Genomic DNA, 5,810 nt, shown 5'->3' on the forward strand with positions numbered 1-5,810 from the left:
TTTTTATTTGGGTAATTTACAATGCCACCCCTTGGAGAATGCCGATATTAGAGGACACCCCCTCTCTTTCACCAAATTGGACTCGGATCCCTTGTCGTGAGTCTCTATTAAGTGATGTTGTGAAATGACAATTTTTCCCTTATGAGTAAAACACCCTTATTATACTATTTCAAAAATATTCTTTAATCACCCTTGTCACTCTCTCCCTCGTTCCTTTTCCGTACCTCAATCTGTGAGTCCGACAAGATCTAGACTACCCGAGCTGCAGAACAACTTATCGGCGACGAGTGGTGCTCTTCCCATTGCTGCCTCCAATGGTGCCTCAGTCGGGCCTCGATAGAAACCATTCCCAAAAGGGTTGGTAGCAGTTGCAGCCAAGAGACCAGCCAGATTGATAACCCTTCCATCCATTCCCACATCATTGTCTGGGGAGACCAATGGTGGGTTCTGAGGACTATAGATGGGCTGGTGGAAAACCCAAGTACATTGACCCGGGCACTGAGTCTCCGAGTTACACCCAAATGTATGTAAACTTGGATTTCCTGCCTTGGGAACTATGAATTCCGCATGTGTCCATACAGAAGCTCTCGACGATGACATCTGTTGGATTTATGGGCTAAATTAATTATTCGGGTTGATTAAATGGGTGAGAGTCAAATTGCATGAATCGGTTCGGTCCACTCTCAAGCTTAGGGATATGCTGGCTCAACCCATTGTGGTTTAGGGTTTTGAGTGCAGGGCAGTATTATAAATACTAGGTTTTGGGTCCCTACAGCCATTATTCACTCTTCTCCACTTTACCACTAAAGTGAGAGAACCAAGGAGGTTTAAGGGGCTGTAGAAGATCCATAGCCAAGCCAAGAGAGCGAAAGTGGGAGTGACCAACATCAATCATCTTCAGCATACTAGGTGAAAGGTACAAATCGATCCTCCATAATTTTATTAGATTCGTGTTCTTGTTTTTCCTGTGTGGTTTCCTCCATAGGGTTTCAATCTCAAACCCATAGGGAGTTCTAACAATTGGTATCAGAGCAGACCACATGGGACAAGAATCGATTGAATTTTTCTTGTACATGAAGATTTTGATTATTACTTAAAACCTGATTTGATTAAAAATCATGAAAATCATAAAAATCGTAATTTTACCATCACTTAAAAATCCTGTATGGAAAAACTTTCTTCACGAAAGTTGTAGATCACGAGAATACGGTCGCGGCGGTATGCCGCAAGTCACCGGAAACATCCGTACGCGCCGGCACGCGCCACCGGAAACCGGCTGCCGGAGGAGAGAGAAAAAAAATTCAAAAAAAAAAAACGGCGGCGAGGCATCGCCGGTTCAACTCGAAAACCCTACCGATTCGAACCGGTGACACAGTGGGTCAACTCATATGTACTATTTGACTCGGTCAAAGGTTGACCGGGTCGTTGACCAATTGACCCGAATTTGACCCGGAATTCATATGGCCGAACCGGTTGGTCTTGATTGATTTAAAAAAAAAAAGACTTGTTTGGTTTTTGTTCATTTTGGGTTTTTATTTAAACTACTTTAAATTTCATTTAAAGGTTCGTTTTAAGGCCAAATTGAAATCTGTTTTTTTGCGTTGGATTCCTTGTTTCGGGCCACATTTAATGATCTAATTTTTAATATGACATATTTATTTGAAATTTTATGTTGTATTTAGTTTCAATCATTGAAATAAAAGGGCGTTTTTATTTAAACTACTTTAAATTTCATTTAAAGGTTCGTTTTAAGGCCAAATTGAAATCTGTTTTTTGCGTTGGATTCTTTGTTTCGGGCCACATTTAATGATCTAATTTTTTAATATGACATGTTTATTTGAAATTTTATGTTGTATTTAGTTTCAATCATTGAAACAAAATGGCATAAATCAATGCTTTGAAAAATATATATGTTATTGGTTGCCATGAAATTGAGAAGTTTTTTTTTTTAAATTGAGATATGTTAATATGGAAAAGGGTGTAAGCTTCCGCTCATTCTTAGTTGCAAAGTAATTTTGCTTTAGGAAACCATGAAATGATGAGGTGGAATCCACCAAAGTGGTACATCTTATTATTTCATGATTTTCCACAGGAAAACAATGTAGGTGACATTTGCCCAAAGGTGATGTCACCAAAGTTAAGAAAATGACAGTAACCTAGAGGTTTCTAAGCCCAAAGGTGAGGGGATTTCAAAAGTTATTGTTCTTTTCACAGTAAATATAAATTTACAAGAGGACCAGTGCATTCTTAGCCCAAAGGATAGGAATGTAGTTGCGGTTGTGACTCTTGTATGGTTATTGTTGTCCTAGTGACATTTATATGTATGTTTTGAACATAAAGATATACATCTCTAATGGGAAAGATATGATAGAACTGAGTGAAACCCACCAAAGTGGTACATTCAGTTCGATTGTATCTTCTCCAACAGTAAAGGTGATACTTTCCCAAAGGTTATGTCATCAAGGTTTGAGGATAATCATCCACATTTCAGAAAGGGACATTGAATTTGGAGTTCTTTTGCCCAAAGATGATTGAATTCCAAAGTGAGTGTTGTTTTCACAGTTAAAAGAATAATATAAGAGCATCAGCTAATTCCTGTCCCAAAGGATAGGGATACATTTTTAGTTGTAACTCTTATTTAAAATATATTGATGGTATTACATGCTTTTATATTATGGTTTATATTTGGCATGTATTGTGTTGTTGTTACTGCTGTAGTAAGATGGCAGTTCCCTCAAGTTATGTATCTTCCATCCCAATACTCACTGGTAACAACTATCAAAAGTGGGTGGAGGAATTAGAATTGTATTTAGGTCTTCTTGACTTAGACTTGGCACTTAGGGAGCCTAAACCTGAGCCTCTCACAGACTCGAGCAGAAGTGCTGAAAGGACCAAGTTTAAGAAATGGACTGAAGCAAACAGAAAGTGCATACTGGTTTTAAAAAAGGCAGTTCTTGAAATTATACGTGGGAACATAGAGATCAAAGACACTGCAAAAGAATTCCTGGATGCTATTAAAGGTAGATTTCAACACAACAAGAAAGCTGAGAAAACCACATTGATGACCAGGCTAATGAATACAAGGTATGATGGATTTGGGAGTGTTAGAGAATACATTTTGGGTGTAGCTACTGATGCTGGTAAACTTAAGGATCTTGGAATACAGATCGATGAAGAATATATTATACACATTGCACTGAATACCCTCCCTAGTCAGTATAAGGTTATCCAATCTACCTACATTGCACTGAAGGATGATTGGAGCCTAAATGAGCTCATTTCCATTTGCACTCAAGAGGAAGAAAAATTGAAACAAACTAGGTTTGAGAGTGCACATGCAACTTTTCACAAGGGATCTTCTGGTGGACCAAGCAGAAGGAACAAAAATTTTTCCAACAGGGGAATCGTCAAGCCATATGACAGGACTAATAGTTCTCAAGAACTTGACACATCTCAAAAGGCTCAGGATGAAGAGAATACCAACAACGTAGAGTGTTTCTGGTGCCATAAGAAAGGACATGTGAAGAAGGACTGTTTTATTTTCAAGAAATGGTTAGAGAAGAGGAAGAATTCTGGGGCTGATAAGCAGGATGATACCAAGAAAGGGTGAGGTAGAATGATCACCAGTAATTGAGAGCAAGTAAAATTTGGTTCTATCAAGTAGTTAGGATTTCTTTACATACAGTTATTTGAAATGCTTGATTAGTGGGAGCTTTGATTTTGTTTAGTATTTGTTTATGTTTTGAACCTTAGCCCGTATGTTTTGGGGCACAGTTTGATGAATTATGGTTAAGTTTTAGCATTTACATTATGCACATTTATTTATTGAAATAGTTGGTTTATGATTTCATTTAAGAATGTTTTTATAGGCAGTAATTGTCTTGGTTATAGGTAATATTTTGCCACAGTTCAAAAAGTAATGTTTGCCACATTTTAAGACAGTATTTGTCACAGTTCATAGGCAATATTTGCCACAGTTTATAGGCGGAAGGCCACAGTTAGATATTAACCACAGATCAAAGGCGATTTGCCACAGTGAAGGTTAATATCTCAGTTAAGGACCAACATAGAATGACAACAGTGTAATTTGAGGATATGTCAATATTTCTATGATGGTATCCCACATAGATTCGTGTTAAGAAACTTACTTATGTTTGTAATAACAGAAAGTTGTATGCCGTATATTGAGGTGTATCTTCTGCTGTTATTCGATGTGAGTGGTTTTTCAACTGAATCACAGTAAGAGTGGTTAATGTAATAAGATTCTATGGCCACACCAATTTAAAAGACATCCTTATAATTAATGTAGCCTAAGTGGGAGATTGTTGGATTTATGGGCTAAATTAATTATTCGGGTTGATTAAATGGGTGAGAGTCAAATTGCATGAACTGGTTCGGTCCACTCTCAAGTTTAGGGATATGCTGGCTCAACCCATTGTGGTTTAGGGTTTTGAGTGCAGGACAGTATTATAAATACTAGGTTTTGGGTCCCTACAACCATTATTCACTCTTCTCCACTTTACCACTAAAGTGAGAGAACCAAGGAGGTTTAAGGGGTTGTAGAAGATCCATAGCCAAGCCAATAGAGCGAAAGTGGGAGTGACCAACATCAATCATCTTCAGCATACTAGGTGAAAGGTACAAATCGATCCTCCATAATTTTATTAGATTCGTGTTCTTGTTTTTCCTGTGTGGTTTCCTCAATAGGGTTTTAAACTCAAACCCATAGGGAGTCCTAACAACATCTGCAACAGTCTGAACTACATTAACGGCATTTCTATGATCGGCTCCAGCCGTGAGCTGCAAGATTTGGTTCATGGTGAGGGACTTGGCCAATGAGTAATTCTCGTCAAGGATCTGATTACCCATTTGGAGAGAAAGGGAAGAGGGCTTCTTGTTCTTGGAGCTGAGGTGGTAGTACTTGTCTGTGATCTTCCACCAAGTGAGAATACAGGGTTGGGGTTGGGTCTTCAATGAAGCTTGTGAGGATGATGTGAGGGAAGAGATGAAATATGAGATAATGGCGCGTTGGGCAGGTTAGAAATTGCTGTACCAGATGAGATTAACAGAGATTTGGCCTGAGAGAAGTGGACCATTGTGGTATTGGAAGAGCATAGACTGGTCCTCCACGGGTTTAGTGAGTCTCCTTCCAGCATTGGAGAGATGTAAGAGGGAAACCACCAGGAGGACTTGGAAGAGCGACATAGAAACAAAAGAGGCCATATTAGGGAACTTGAGAAGTAGAGAAGGGAAGCGGTGTCAACGTGGTGGAGAAGAAGTGGTGTCAGCGGCGGCGGTCTGGAAAACTCAGCCATCGAACCTTTGGTGTAGAATCAAGAACCAAGGTCTAGAGATCGATGCAATTTCACCATTGGTAAGTCCATTGAAGAGGCTGTGCAGGTCTCCATCGCCAGTATTTGGATTGATGAGGTTGGATCTGTCGGTGGCGTGCCAGGCTCTGGTGGTAGAAATGGAGGCAAAGGCGACGACGACGGAGGAGAAGGAGGAAGTGAGGGAGAAGGTTTGGCACCTTTGCCGGAAAGGGTTGCAGCCGCCGATCGATTAGGTATAAGGGATCTTCTTCTCCAACTTGGTGACTCATGCGATCGGATTGAGTTGTGAGTTTCATTGTTCAATCGATTTTGGGAATACAACCATTAAGGGTAATTTCGGTATTTCTCTATTTTAAGGGCAAAATTGTATTTAGGAAAAATATGAATTGCTGATGTCAGCATTCTTGGTATATCCTATAACGCTGACTAATAGCAAGGGGTCCAAGTCCAATTTGGTGAAAGAGAGGGGTGTCCCTC

At 39.5% G+C, this 5,810-nt stretch overlaps 1 pseudogene; it reads right to left on the minus strand.

Moving 5' to 3' along the window:
- Positions 1 to 225: 225 nt before the first annotated feature.
- On the minus strand, positions 226 to 5,223 carry LOC122094823 (annotated as a pseudogene).
- Positions 5,224 to 5,810: the final 587 nt, after the last annotated feature.

The sequence above is a fragment of the Macadamia integrifolia genome, chromosome 12 (genome assembly GCF_013358625.1).
Source record: "Macadamia integrifolia cultivar HAES 741 chromosome 12, SCU_Mint_v3, whole genome shotgun sequence".
Taxonomy (NCBI): domain Eukaryota; kingdom Viridiplantae; phylum Streptophyta; class Magnoliopsida; order Proteales; family Proteaceae; genus Macadamia; species Macadamia integrifolia.